Raw genomic sequence first — 16,846 nt, forward strand, 5'->3', positions numbered from 1 at the left:
CTCAATTTAAAATTTACTAGCACTATCAGTAAATCCACCATTAACTTTCTAGATTTGACCATTTTTATTAAAGATGGCAAACTCGAAACGGCCCTTTACCGCAAACCAACAGCAGGGAACACGTTGTTGCATGCCAAAAGCTTTCATCCTGAGAACTTAATAAGAAGTATTCCTTATGGTGAGAGTCTGAGGACAATTCGCAACTGCAGTAATCAAGAAAGTTGTGATGAAGAACTTTTAAAACTACAGACTCGTTTTAAGGCAAGAGGATACTCAGAACATTGAATTAAAGCAGCAATGTTGAAAGCAAAAAAGAGATCAAGGGAGGAAATCCTTTTTAACAAGAGCAATACCAAAAAGAAAAAAGAAATCTCCAACAGCAGTGAGTGCAGAATGATAACCACATATAATGCCCAACATAAAAAAGTGAGAAGCATCTTATCCAAACATTGGCACCTAGTACGTAGTGACCCAATCCTGAGCAAAATTGTCCAAAAAAAAAAGACCACAGCTGACATTCAGACGAGCTACTAGTTTCAAACAAATGCTTGTTAGCAATGTTTTAAAAACTCCCCCTACAAAAACGGCAGCTACCATGTGGCTATCAAAAAGAGAAGGTTTTGTAAAATGCATGAAATGCAAAGCGTGTGTACATGGCACCAACACTGCCAAATACACAACCGGCTTGTCTGACAAGGCGTTCAAAATCAGAGGACACTATACATGCAAGACTGATCATGCTGTATATGTGTTACAATGTCCTTGTGGACTAAGATATGTGGGCAGTACGATCCTACCTGTTCACAAACGGATACTTCAACATCTGAGAGCCATCAAGAATGGCGACAAAGCCTACCCAGTAGCTCGACATTTCGAGCAACACCATCAAAAAAACACAACTGGTCTGTCGTATTTTGTAATTGACTCTGTGAAATGCAGTATTAGAGGTGGCAATCGGGAGAAAACGTTGAGAAAATTGGAATCCTCATATATAATTAAATTAAACTGCAAAGTACCATCAGGTTTAAATATGGAAGAGGATCTCCACACACATTTGTAGATTATGTAGAGTATAACAGCTCTCTTCCCTTTACAGTTTTTATCCATTTTTGTTTATTCACGTATGCGATAGCATGACGTGAAGATTATGTTAATTTATAACAGATTGTTTTTTACACAGGGTGGAACACACTAGAAGGGTCACACAAATTGTTTAATTAACTACCTCTAAGATTAAGCCCACTTGGGCTGTACACCACATGTCACGAACTGTCTCTGTCCGATTTGCTAAACAAAGTTTATAACTTTAAATATTTGTGAATGGGTGAAGCCATAGACAGCTCGACAAAAAATTAGTTCGTCTAATCTTTTTTCTCGTTTTTTACTTGTGATTTTCACATGTTTATAAAAATATATTTAACGAGGATTAGAACACGTATAACCTGTAAAATGCATTTGTCAATTAATTTGTATTTTTGAAATCGGTTATATTGCTGCATTTAAGCACTGATTTTATGAAAACTACGAGTCTGTTTTCTAACACACTATTGTGGTAGTTTTGATCATGTGACAGGACCCTTCTGTGTTCAAAATGGTGATGAACTTTATTGTAGACTGTTGGTGAACAAGCCTGCAGGTCAGGCGAAACGCGTCCAGCAGCTGACAATTAAAATTGAGTTATACAGCAAGACACGGCGTCGTCATCTTTTCACTTGGCTGAATTGAACTTTTGAGATATTGACGGATTTTGCCTGGTTTATCCGTACGGACGACGCGCCCTTCGGTCAGGAGCTGCGGCAGTTGGAACTAGGCATTCAAAATGTGCTTATATATATATAAATATATATATATATATATATATATATATATATATATATATATATATATATATATATATATATCCAAGAAAGAAGTGACTCAAAACAGATAGATTCACCAAAGAACAAAAATATATTTCCACTACAACGTTTCAGCTTTCGCCTTCCTCAGGTAGTACAAGATGGTTTGCTCAGCGGTGCACAGATGACACAGCTGAATTTTCAAAAAGCATCATGAGAATCAATGCAGTCCTGAGAGCTCTAGAGATATGCAGTAATCAGGTTGTGATGTCAGTAATGTTCAGTCCATCTGGATGCAGTGATTTTAAACGGTACATCCAGAAGTTTTCCCTGGAGTTTAGAATTAAAATTTTAAATTAAAATTTCATTTTACAGCCTGTAGACAATCATTTTAACTTTGTGGATCATTCACTATCAGATTTGAAATTTTTTCCCGTGGAACATGTTTCAAAGGAAGAACTACTGGACTCCAGGGAAAACTTCTGGATGTACCGTTTAAAATCCTTGCATCCAGTTATTGTCTTCAGTGTTGCTCCCAAAAATCCAATGTTCAGAATAAAGTTAAACTGAGTTACTCTCTGTGGTCCTGAAAGAATGTCCCAAGGTGTTCAATAACTGCACTTGATGATAATCGAGGTTGACACTGTATGAGACTTGGGAGTTAATTAGCTCGCGGTGAAACTGCTACATGTACACCTACGGAGCAGAGACCAATGGATTGATTTTGATGGCAACGGCTGATCGGTTTGACCACTAAGTATATTACAAAAGACATGTATATAGTTCAGTTACTTAACAACTAGTAGCATTTACACCCAAGGATAGTGGTGTTGACAGTCTTCTCTTTTCCTGCCTATTCAACGTACACCTTTTAGGGATTTGAGTGCTATCTCTGTCTATCACTGGTTATTTCCCATGAGTTGATATTAGACAGAGCAGAGCCACTGGCTGACTATAGACAGAGGTAACCGGAAAGGAATCTATAACTTGAAACATTCATCACGCTTTCACAGTTATTATAGTTTGGTCCTTATGGCCCAGTGTACTACATGCACAAGAATTCAGGTGGACTTAGCTCATAAAAACCAGAGAGTGAGGGTTAAGCCTGTTATGAGTTTATTACAGAGCAATGTTTATAGGAAATGGGAAAATATGTTCAAGCACTGGTTCTGGAGCTGTACAGAGCAAGTAGCATAGAAAGTGTGTCATGAGCCCTAATCTAGGAAAGGAAATGGGTCCCCTGGTGCTGTTTGAATATAAAATACAGCAATAAACAGGGATCAGTCGACCCCCTAGACCTTCGGGGAACAAAAACCACTGAACGGAATTACACCAAACTTGCCAGAAAACTAGAACCTTACTTAGAGGTGTACATTAGCTTGGTTTGGTGTTATTAAATCTGAACAATAATTTATAAGCGATTTGCGTTAAAAAAGGTGTCAAGTGGACTTCAAATGGTTATTCAGAGAAAGACTTTTGTATAGTTTGACTGGCAAGTCACTCACGGTTCGCAAACCCAAGATCAGAAACTGTCCGCAAGCCCACAAATTAAAAAATAAATGAGATAACTTGGATGCGGGAATCGCCCAATGCAGGTGATAAAGCCGGATTCTTATCCATCACTAAGAATGACGATTCTCCAATTATTATGCAGAGGGAATCTTGATTTCATTAAAGACAAACGGAGGCTAACATTATGCAAATACCTTTATTTGCTGCCCAAAATGCAGCTCGTCATGAGTCACAGTGGAGCTGTGCTCATGACGAGCTGAGCTTGTCATAACTGCCGTGGCCCGCCCACGCGCGATTAATTCCCCGCCTGTGCGGGAGAATTAATCAGTGGGTGGGGTCGTGACGAGCTCAGCTCGTCATGAGCACAGCTCCACTGTGAGTCATGACGAGCTGAGCTCGTCACGAACACAGCGGCGCCATGGCCCCCCCCCCGTACGGAATTATCCCCGCAGGGAAGGGGTTAAAGAATGCAACTACATCATAACAAGTAGAACATTGGCAACATGACAAGTAGACTGTGCAGGCTCCCATCTTCCTCGTGGGCCGCGATGACACAGCTGAACAACTTGAAAATTCCAGTAAATCCATATAGTCTTCAACATTGTTATCTGAGAAGAAAAAGACACTGTATAGTGAAAGGCATAAAGACCATTAAAAGTAATGTACAGTAATGTATAAAAATAGTAACACATTAAAGCATAAACACTACCGAACCCAAACCTCTCAGGGAGAAGAGGGTGGGATAATGTTAGCCTCCGTTTTTTCTTTAATAAAATAAAGTTTCTCTCTGCATAATAATTGGAGAATCGTCATTTCATTACAAGACCGGAGGCTAGCATTATGCATGTTTAAAGCCATGTAAGGCTACACTGATAACATGCTTTATTGGTCTCAAGTAAAACTTAGAGAAAGTACTTGCGTTAGACCAATCTGCTGCTTTAAGTATTTCGGGAAGAGAACCTCCTGCCCAAAATACTTTGCTAGCCATTGCACCTCTAGAAGAGTGAGCTCCAAATCTAGAGAGGTCCACTCCAGCCTCATGCATAATCAAGCTGATCCATCTGGCTAGGGTCGCTGAGGAAACAGGTCTAAAAGGTCTGACATATGATAAAAGAAGTTGATCACAACTAACTTGTCTAAAAGTTGAAATCTTGTTTTCATAGCATTTCATACAATTCACAATTCTTTTCCAGATGTCGAAATGGACGCCTTCGCATGAGTAAAATCTATTAGAAAGATCTAGTGCTCAAATGTCAGATACCCTTCTAAAGGAAAACAGACACAGGAGAGTTGCCAGTTTCATTGAGATTCTTTTAAGGGAGAGTGAGTCGTTGCCAGGCCAAGAAAGGAAGAGATTAAAAATAAGGTTAACGTCCCAAAGGGATTTGTAACGGACCTTGGGAGATCTTCTTAGTCTAATACACTTCATAACTCTTTTGATAAGGGAGTTGCTACCAATTGCAAGATTATTAATGAGAATATGGCCTGAAGAAATTGCTGATCTGTAGCAATTGACGGTTCTAAAGGAAAGACCTAAATCAAAGAGATGAGCAAGATAGTTAGCTACCTGTTGAAGAGGACACTGTACGGGATTCCAAATCCCTTTACAGGCACCAACAAGACCATTTTCTCCAAATGCCCTTGTATCTTTTTCTTGTACCTGGTGCCCATGAATCTTCCAATAAGCTTTTAGCTTCTCCCGAAAGGTCAGAATATCTCCCTGAATTCCTGATATCCTCCAGGCAAGAAGGTTCATCTTCCCTTCTAAGACTAAAGGGTGTTTTTTTCCGTCTGGACCGTGGATTAGGCCTAAGGACGATGGAATCAGCAGAGGAAACCAAACCTGGGATTTCCAAAAAGGAGTTATCAGAATGATGGAGCAAGACTCGAGTCTGACCTTCCACAATAGTCTCTGAATCATTGAGAAGGGGGGAAAGGCATAAGCCTTGATCCCTTCCCAAGACTGGAGAAAGGCATCTACTCCTGAGGCAGAGGGGTCTGGCTTCCAACTGAAGTATCTCTCGACTTGGTTGGTCAACCGGCTGGCAAATAGGTCTAATTGGATTGGGCCCCAAAGCTCTTGGATCAGAGAAAAAATCTCTGGATTCAATTTCCAGTTGCTTGAATCGTGGAGGAAACCTGAGTTCCAGTCTGCCCTCACAGTCTGTGAACCCGGGATGAATTCTGCTCTGAGAGTAATCTTTTGGCCCTAACAAAAATACCATATTCGCTTGGCAAGATCTGAGAGATTTTTGGATCTTACGCCCCCAAGGCAATTTATGTAAGAGACAGCTGAGAAATTGTCCAAACAGATTAGGGTATTTGAGTTCTTTAAAAGTTCCTTGAAGCTCATAATCACATTCGAAGCTGTTAGCATCTCCAAGGAATTTATGTGAAGGGATTGTTCTTCCAAGGACCACCTCTCTCCGGTCTCTAAATTGTTTAGGCGAGCATCCCAGCCTTGGTTGCTCGCATCTGAATCTATAGTGAAATCCGGAACATTCCCGAAAATAGCTTTCCCGTTCCAGGCTTGGAGGTTTTTCAACCACCAATGAAGATCTTCTCGGGCATCTTGTGAAAGAGGTAGAGAGTCTTCATACCAGAGGCCCTTCCTCAGGCCCAGTGTTTTTAATCTTTGCAGACCCCTATAATGAAGAGGACCTGGTGAAATGGCTTGAATAGAGGAGGAGATGAGTCCTAAAACTCTGGCCAGATGCTTTAGGCGGATAGATTCTTTGGAAAAGATAAGTGAAACATGTTTTTTTATTTTGATAACCTTCTTGTGGGGAAGGATTAGGTTTGAATGAATAGTGTTTACATTGAAACCAAGTTCCTGTGAGGGGGTCAGAATAGATTTTTCCATGTTTATAATGAAGCCCAAGTCTCGAAGGAGGTCCATGGTCATTTTTAAATGTTGCAAAATTTCGAACTTGTCCTGACACATGATGCGGATATCGTCTAGATAGATTATTAAACAGATCCCCCTCTCTCTGAGATAGCTGACCACCGGACGAAGGACCTTGGTGAAGCACCAAGGGGCTGATGATAGGCCGAAGGGAAGGCACTGGAACTGATAAAGAGTTCCTTCCCAAGTAAAACGAAGGTACTTGCGACACTCTTCGTCCATGGGTATGTTAAAATAGGTGTCTTTCAGGTCCAATTTTACCAGCCAATCTCTGGTTTGCAAGATGTCCCTCAAAAGATGGATACTCTCCATTTTGAAGTGTCTGTATGTTAGAAATTTGTTTAGATATTTGAGATTTATGACGGGATGCCAACCTTTGTCCTTCTTTTTGACGACAAAAATAGTACTTAAGAAGCTCTTTGGGATTTCTGAAAGAGGAATTTTAACAATGGCTCCTTTGTCTAACATTTGGGAAATTTCTAGTTCTAATAATTTTGTGTTCTGCTTGTCTAGAGTAATCTCGTTTGCAACCTTTTTTTGAAAGGGCTCTTTCCAAAAATCTATCTTGAAGCCAGTTACAGTTTCCAAGACCCATGGATCTTGGGTGATTCGAAACCAATTGTTTGCAAAAAGCTTGATTCTTCCTGCCACTTTGGAAGGAAAGGAGGGACTCAGACTTACCTTGGAAAGATTGGTTGGCGAACCTTGATCTGCTGCCACGGCCCCTTGAACCCTTCCTCTCTCTTGTCCCTTGTGGATAAAATTGGGACCTGAAGTACCCACGGCTGACAGGTTGTCCCCTCCTGTCAGCCCTTCCAAAAAGTGGTCGTCCCCCAAAAACTCTTCGCATGTTAGACTGCGCCTTACTAAATGTATTGACGGTGGCCTCATATTTTCCCAAGGATTTGACGAAGTTATCACCAAATAACATTCTCTTGGCGTCGCACATGTCCTCTTTAGCGGAAAGGTCCGCGAGTTTGGCGTTCATTCTGAGGAGGACTACCTTCCTCCGCTCGGTGATTAGGTTGGCGTTAGCATTCCCAAAAAAGCAGATTGCACATTGGGACCAACCTCTCAAAAGCTCGGTATTAATCGGAGTATTGTTAGTTCTGGCTTCTTCCGTCATATCAAGAATTTTTGAAAGAGGACCCAGGACGTCAAGAAGCTTATCCTGACACTGCTTCAGGCATCTTTCAGTTCCTTTCCTAGGGTCCCTGCCCGATTTAAAAAGAAAGGTGATCAATTCGGGGTCAAGGTTGGGGCTATTGCAGATCTTATCCTCTGAAGAGGGGTGAGGGCACTCATTACGCAGTAAATTGCGTGTGTCTCTGTCCAGGGGTTTCCTGACCCATTTGGATAAATATCTACCAACGTGGTCAATAGGCCACCATTCCGTGCTGCGAGGATGACAAATAGCAGTGGGAGTGAACATCTCCTCCCCGAGGGAGTATTTAATTGTAAATGAGGAGGTTGAAGGATGTTCTAAGTCCTTGTCAAGATCCTCAGGGCTATCTTGGGGATCAAAAATAAATGTGTCTTCCTAAAGGTCATTAAAAAAAGGTAAGGAATCATCACTTAAATCATTTGTATTGTATAAAATACCATCCTCTATAATGCCGCTATGGACACCTCTTCTCCCAGTCCCAGGCCGCTGGATCTCTCTATTGTGCTGCTACAAGCACCAACATCTCTTGTAGCGCGAGGGCTACCAAGTTCAACAGCATGGGTGAATGCCTCCTTCAGGTGTTTTCTTTTTTGAAGTACTTTACCCCTTATCTTAGGTCCACTGGTAGAGGGGGAGTCCCCATCAGAAAGAGAAAAATAGATCTCTTCGGGAGGGAAGATTCTCTTCCTCTTAAGTAGAGCAGCATTAACTGCTTCCCTGACGGAAGATTTGACCTCTTGGTCAATTAGTTTTTTTAAGTTATCCCCCAAAGGCTCCTTTGTGGGCTGAGGTGGGGTATTAGCGTCAGGGTTCATAGTCATAAATATTTAAAAATTAAATAATAATAATAATTAGCCTTGATATGGCTCAGTCAGGGACAAATAGATAGTATTAAAAAATAAACCTACTCAATAGCTCGCCTTGGCAAGGCTTTCTCACAGTTCTGCAGATTGTGCACTGTAATCGTTTATGGACCTGGTAAACGATAGATTCCTGGAATGTGGGAAGAAGCTGTAGTGAGAAAGAAGGCCACTGGGTGGCGATCTTGTATTTAAAATATACTTTGTTGGAAGAAAATAGGCAAAAAGGCTCCGGCTCCTTCAGGTACCGTTACGCGCTCAAGAAGAGGTAGCGCAACTATGGCAACCTGCCGTCGAGCCGGAGAGAAGCAACGCGACTTCCTGCTCGCATGAGCCTGAAGCGCGTCTCGTATCCTAGCATGTTGCTAGGATACCAAAGTTCAAAGGAGGCAAGCTCCGGTATTATATATATATATTTTTTTGTGTTTAAACCTTATTATCAAAGGAAATAGGTAATGCGCTGAAGCGCTGCGGTAAAATAAATAAAACTAAACGAAAGGTGAAGCCGGCTGCCCGTAAATACACGCACGAGCGACACAGGCAAAAAGGAGTAAACCAGCACTTACCTGGGTAAAGAATACGATTGCAAGGCGATCGCTTGGCATGAAATTATTTAAGGTATCGTTACCCGCCATAAATTGGACAAGGGGAGTGCTGAAAATAAAAGCGGTAAGCGTATAATAAAGTATAACACATGATAATTATAAAGACATGGCTAATATCTTGAATATGGCAATACAATTAATAAAAGGCGAGAATATATATCAAAGGTCAATAAATCATAGACAATCAAGAGGAGTTAAACCATTGATGGAAAAGAGTACTTAGCTGTGTCAAAGCAGCGAACAAAAGAGGAAGATGGGAGCCTGCACAGTCTACTTGTCATGTTGTCAATGTTCTACTTATTATGATGTAGTTAAATTCTTTAAAGGGCTGCATGTTGGGCAGCAAATAAAGGTATTTGCATAATCCTCTCAGGTCGCCAGGATCTTTTTATTTGCTAAATAGTGTAGAGGGGAGGAAATACAATATCTAACACATAACCAAAGAAAATGAACCTTGAACTCTAAAGGACCACTGACTCAGAATCTCAAAATTTAGGGATTTATTACAAAGCCAAAAATAATTGCACATACAAGCACCTCAGCACGAGGTTAAGGAAATAAATGGGCACTAATCAAAAAAAAATATCCTACGCAGGAGTCTCATCCGACTCAGATTAAGAAGTATAGTCAGTTCAAGAATCATGAGACAAGCAATAATGACTCCAATCTCTATGTTAGAAGTAATTAACCTAAAAGAAAATGTAGTAATCACGTCGGGATACGATGAAGTAGAAAAAATATGTTTTATTGATAATTGAATGCTGCACAGCAGCCGGCTCCCTCAGCTCCTCAAGGCTCAACCAGTACAGTTTTCAAACTTAAACATTCCACTTAGAATTCTTGAGTCCAGAACATAGTGGGATCAAGAATTCTAAGTTAAAGCAAAACACTACATTATCCTCTCCCTTACAAAAACAAAGAAAATGAAAATAAATATTTAAACATATGAATAATACACTAAAGCAAGAAAATACCATAAAAACACTAACGAAACCTAGCAGGAAGAGAACGTTGTCTAGAACTCCTGCGTAGACCTTGCACATCCAGCAATGGCACAACTGCCCTGTCTTTATCACACGAGTTTTTCACAACACTCGGATTGACTTTCACCACTCTTGAAATATTCCACCAGTTTTTTGAATTCACTCTCACTGCATTCCTGAAAACCTTATCAACAGTGAAAGGCTCGGAAAATTTAGAATTTCCATTCTTAGAATGAATAGGAATCTTTATACGTACAACATCTCCGACAAACAAAGGTTGATCAACAGATCTTTTTCTTGAATCAAAATATGTCTTCTGACGTAACTGGGCTTTGAAAACATTTTCTCTTACAACACCATCCACATCACTCATAGAATCCAATTTAACCCATTTAAACATCCAACCTGGACAGACTTTAGAACAAGGCTTCCTTCCTCTTAGAAGCTCATAAGGAGAAACCTTTGTAGAAGAATGCGGAGTTGTGCGATAAAACCACAACATTGATCTCACAGCATTCTGTACATTGCATCCACCTGCCAAAGCCCACTGAACACAATTGTTGAGAACTCTATTCATCTGCTCCACCAAACCATTGGTTTGAGGATGATAAAGTGCACTCCTAGCATGTACAATGCCACCCTGATGTAAAAAGGATTCAAACTCTTGACTGGTGAATTGTACACCATTATCACTGACAATTGTGGATGGAAACCCTTCACGGAGGAAAATATCCTTTAAAAAATCAATGATATTCTTAGAATTAGGTTCATCAATGAAACGTACCTCTGGCCATTTAGAATAATAATCAATTGCAACAATCGCAAATTTTGAGTTTCTAGGAAGCACATTAAATGGTCCAACCAAATCTATTCCAATCTTCTCCCAAGGTTTGTTTGGTAGAACGATAGGCTGCAAAGGAGGAGTATGAACTTTTAAGCTCTTATCCGAACCAGAACAAATCACACAACCCCCTACAAACAAATCCACATCATTGTCCATCTGTGGCCACCAAAACCGTTCACGAAGTCTCCTCTTCGTGAGGGTTCTACCCAAATGGCCTTCATGTGCTCCCTGCATCAACCTCGCTCTTAACATGCCAGGAGGGACCAATCTATCTCCGCATACAAGTAAGCCATCCTCTATTGAAAGTTCAGGAGCAACTTTAACGAAAGTTTGAAGAGAAAATTTTACATTCTTTTCCCTAGGCCAACCTTCCTTTACACACCTAATGACATCACCCAATAATGTATCCTTAGACAGGAAATCCCTCCATTCAACTTCACTCACAGCGCACATTTCATCCAAACCCACAGAGGCTACAAAACATTCCTCTTCATCCTCATCCTCCATATCCAGCTTTGATTCAACAGGATGCCTAGAAAAGTAATCTGCACAAATATTCCTAGAACCTTGAATGTGACTAACCTCAAAATTATATTGCAATAATTTAGTAGAAAAACGTGCTATCCTGGGCGTATGTTCTTTGATTTTATCCCCAGACAAAATTGAAACAAGCAGACTGTGATCAGTTCTTAGCTTAAAATGTCTGCCCCAAATGTATGGATTAAACTTCCGAATTGCCCACCAACATGCAAGCAGTTCCTTTTCAATTACCGAGAAATTAAGTTCAGATCCACGCAAGACTCTTGATGCAAACCCAATGGTATGCTCAACTCCATCAATCATTTGCGTGAGAACAGCTCCCAAACCCAAACCACTAGCATCAACAGTGATAATGCAAGGGACATCTGGAATGAATGGTTTGAGAAATCTTGGACTGATAAGTTCATTTTTGACCCATTTAAAAATTTCATCACATTCAGTGTCCCATTTAAAAGGAACATTTTTTTTAAGCATGTTAGATAACGGTTGACACTTTGTCGCATAACCAGGAACAAAACGCGAATAAAACTCACATAAGCCAATGAATGATTTAAGTCCCGCTTTATCCACAGGAGGAGAATAGTCTACTATCGCTTTAACCAACCCTGGTCTTGGTTCAACCCCTTGTTCTGACAGAACATGTCCTAGGTATTCAATCTTCACCTTGAAAACACACTTTTCTTTCTTTAACACGACACCTCCTTCGCGCAAAGCCTCCAAGACACAATACATGGTCTCGTCATGTGACTCACATGTTTCACCATGTACCAAAACATCGTCCTGAAACACAATCAATCCTTTGATCCCTTTAAGTAAATTAGACATGATCCTTTGAAACACCGCCGCGGCAGAAGCTAAGCCGAACGGCATCCTACAGTATTGAAAAGTTCCTATGGGCGAAACAAAAGCAGTCAAATGCCTTGAAGCCGGATCAAGAACAACCTGATGATACGCTGACGCTAGGTCTAACTTTCTGAACCACTTCGACCCATTGATTAAAGACAACATCTCTGGGATATTAGGAAGAGGATGAGAGTCTATCCAGATATTTCTATTTAAACTGCGTAAGTCAATGCAGACGCGAATCTCGCCATTTTTCTTCTTTGCGACCACTAACGGAGAAAGTCAGATAGAAGATTCAACTGGTTCTATAATCCCCTTCTTACAAAGACCAGAAAGCTCCTGTTCAAGTTGACTTCTGACACTAAACGGTACATTCCTGAGCCGATGTTTAACCGGAATAGCACCATCTTTCACCTTAATGGTATGCATAAACCCCTTGACACATCCAAGCTCATTACCGAAAATGTCAGGAAAATGCAAAGAGTCAACAAAATCATCAACACGAAGAATGGAAACTTGATCTTTTGTACCTGGTCTCAATACCATTTTGAATAAACCTTGATGAAACCATCCGAGAATATTCAACCCTTTGATGGCCACGTAAATCTTCCCAAAAATCCTCCTTCCTCTGAAAGCTAAATTGTCTTCAAAATAACCTGCCAATTCAATGGTTCTCCCTTCATAAGAGACAGGCGATCTATCTGGAGGAAATAGTGAACGCACTCCCCATACTTCTTTAAACTTTTCTTGAGTTACCATTGTTATCCTCGCTCCAGAATCAACCAAAAGACAAACATTTTTACCACCAATCTCCATATCCACATACGGATCCACACACTCATCTTGTACACTGCAAACTTGACTTGCATCCACAACCACAACCACCATGTCTCTCAGGTCATCCTGAATTTTCCTTAACTCATCACATTTTGGTTCACACAACGAAATATTTGCAATAGAGGAATTTGCAGAAGAGGATGGAACACCGCTGCTCATCCTTCCATCCTGTGTGGTTGAATAACTCCTCCTCACATTTTGGCAGACCTTAGCAAAATGACCTAACTTTCCACATGGCCTACAAGTTACACTCCTAGCAGGGCAAGCATGTCCAGATCTAAAATGCGGAGAATTTCCACACTTAAAACAAATATTCGTTTGTTTGAAAAACTTATTTTCACCACGATAGAAATTTGCGTTCTTGTTTTCCTTTGCTCTTACTGCATTAATACACTCTTCTTCTTTTTCATTTGAAATTGAAGCTTTTCCATCAAGTTCTTTGACCGACAACTTTGAAAGTTCTATGCTTTTTGCAATCCGTATGGTTTCCTCTAACGTGGGATTTCCAAGCGACAATAACTTTTGTTGTACACTTTTGTCGTTGCACTTACAAATATACTGATCTCTTATCAATTGGTCTCTGAATCCTTCATATTGACACTCAGCACTAAGAACACGTAAGGCGGAAATAAAATCTTCTACTTTTTCGCCTATTTTCTGTTCTCTTTTTAAAAACTTATGTCTCTCAACTACCAAACTCGGTTGGATGTCGAAACGCAACTCTAATTTTTTCACTGTTTCTTGAAACTCATCCATGTCTCCTTCCTCACCACCCACAAGTATTAAAGGAGGCAAATGTTTAAAAATCTCTCTCCCTTCAAATCCCAAGACATTTAATAAAAGACACTTCTTTCTTTCTGCCCTATACCGTGAACCACCAATGGCACCAATATATGTTAAAAATGCATCATACCATTTTTTCCACGAAATGGGCGGATAACCAAGTGTTTCCAGAAAAGATGGAGGAGGAGAAACAGATTGCATTTTTCCTTATGCTTAACAGGAACTAAGTGTAACCCACAGAAAAAAAACAATTTATATTCTTATTCAAAATATACTCTAATATGTACCACCCTTATTATTATGCTGTTGCACACTAAATATCCATATTTTCCTTTGATGTACTACTACTATTTTGACATTACCACTTTTGTTCTACACAAAAGAAACACTCTTTTTCCAAATTTTTCATTAAAACAAAAAAACAATAGAGTATATCCACTTTTCGGAATTATTGTGCCCTATAGCCCATCAACACTCTTTTCTGCTAGAATAAGAAAAACTTTATGGGTCTAATAGGATGTACATGCCACACGACCCTCGAATTTTTGATAAAGCTGCAATGTGAGAATCCTTTATGGTGTGCATGTCACCGTTCCTTAACACGCAAGAGAAAATAATGGTTCTGTAGTGCGTGTCACCGTTCTTCACACAAAAACAAAATGTATACTTTCTCAAGCAAATATGATCTGTCACAACAAGGCAATACTTGCGCAGCGTTTGTACTTGAAAACCAAGTCCGCTGAGTCCGCTGCGACCACTGTACACTATCCTTCGTTTCTTTGGTGTCCGCTTTTCGTCACAGGATGTTTCCGTCGGCAAATTCTTACGCTGTGTTTCTATGGCAATGACGTTTCATTACCACACGCTTCCTTTCTCGGGTACGTGCTCTCCCGAGATGGCGTGCGACGTAGATCAACAGCTAAAACGCCAACTCCCATCCATTATGTGACGAACCAGACGGCGCCCGCAATCCTCCGGCAATGTCAACCGGAACCTCAGCGGTGATACCTTTCTTTGAGGTAAGCTTCGCTGCTGCCTTTTTTTCTTCAGACTTTTACATCAGCTTCCGATTTTTCTTTTACAATGTTTTTCGATGTTTCGTCTCTTGACACGTTGTGGGTTCTGCAGCATCCAATTCACCAGATCGTCGCCATACAAATCTGTAGTAATCACGTCGGGATACGATGAAGTAGAATAAATATGTTTTATTGATAATTGAATGCTGCACAGCAGCCGGCTCCCTCAGCTCCTCAAGGCTCAACCAGTACAGTTTTCAAACTTAAACATTCCACTTAGAATTCTTGAGTCCAGAACATAGTGGGCTCAAGAATTCTAAGTTAAAGCAAAACACTACAGAAAAATAATTTAGTCTATCCCTACTCTATTTCTAAAGTGACATCCCTACTTAGCATTTTCCCCAGGCAAGAGGATAAGAGGTGTCAGAAGTGAAGACTTCCTTAGAAGTACACTCACTTTGTCAGAGCTCGTTCTAAGATGCTCCTTCTAGTTTACCATCTAATCCTAAACTGCTCAACCCACGGTGCACTGTCCTTAATTCAAAATCCCAAAAACGTAGAACACGCCCTCCGGCACCCCCCTTTCAGCCAGGTCTTCTCCCAGTAGTTTTCCAATGAAACTTGTCTCCCATCCAATGACGGTTTACTCGTCCTTGAGTCACAGGCACCTTCTCCGCCGAAAGTATCATCCCTGCATTCCAGTATTCGCCCATGTTGGCTTCTCGTACCATCCTAACTCCTATAACAAAGGATTAGTTTCTCTAATGAGCGAGGTGTCCTTGCACCTGCAACAGAAACATGAGAACGAGAAACTTTCCATTTCTCTGAGATTTTCTAACATCCCTGAAACCCACAGCCTTACCAAGGCAAATCAATTTTGACCTACAATATTTAGCTAACATAAGAAATGAACAGGCCTCTCTCTTAAACGTATATACGATCAGGCCTTTACACAATTTGAACACACATTTCTAGAATCACACTATAAGCATTGATTGCATTATTCTTCATATACGAATAAGCAAAACTACACGTGCAGACTTTAACATGGTGCACGTTTAAACCTAATGCATCACATTATGCGAAAATCAATCAGTAGGCATTTTCTAAAATACATTTGCGATTAACCACTACATTGAGCTTCATAAATGACATGATTGCATTTCTAATTGCACTAATATCAGCAACCTTTAGTATTACATTTCTAAGTCACACGTTAATATGATTTCACTAAATATGTGGGTGCGGATTAACAATGATTATGGTGCACCCCTACAAATTTTCAGAGTAAGATGGCGCTCTATCAGTTCCCACCTTTGATGACTAGTGTCATCACACCATTTCACAATTCCCTTGGAGAAAGAACCAACCTAAACAGTAGTTGTTGCCATCCTCCCCCGTCGGAGTCTCTCCATATTCTTAAGATTCTGATAGTGACTGTCCCGCAGTCTGGCCATTCGCACTTCACTCGCTCTAAGAGCTCTCTCAACTCTGTTTCCTTTATACCACTTATAGGCTCTGATGAATCCCCACAAACAAACCACACAAACCACAACAATAATAAGTGATCTCAACACAAAGCCAAGGAACCCTTTCCCCAGATTTGCAAACCAACTTCCCACTCGAGGAAATCCTTTACCAACCTTTTCCCACACACCCTCTTCAGTCAAATCCTCTATCTCATGGTGGATCGTAGTAATGTTGCTTATTTATTTCTCCAGATCCTTGCTGTTGTCTGGAATATACGTACAACATTCCTGGACCTTCAATAATTTACAGACCCCGCCCACTTTTGCTAATAATACATCTAAAGCAAGACGGTTCCGCAAAACCATCGTCCTTATCGATAACATCTTTCCATCCACAAGTAGCAATGACTTCTCCGTATTCATTGACAACTCATCAACCACAGTCGCCAATCGTCTGATCTTCACATCATTCAAAACCACACCCAAACTCGGTATCATCGCTCCAAAAACATCTCCAATCACTGCTCCTGCACTCTCAGCTCTCTTCACTCTCGAATGCTGTCCGTCTTCCAAAAGCTCCAAATCCTCTGCATGGTTATTTTCGGAATATTAATTCCCAAATAGCACGTACCATACCAATTCGCAG

Source organism: Triturus cristatus, chromosome 6 (genome assembly GCF_964204655.1).
Source record: "Triturus cristatus chromosome 6, aTriCri1.1, whole genome shotgun sequence".
In the NCBI taxonomy this organism is placed as follows: domain Eukaryota; kingdom Metazoa; phylum Chordata; class Amphibia; order Caudata; family Salamandridae; genus Triturus; species Triturus cristatus.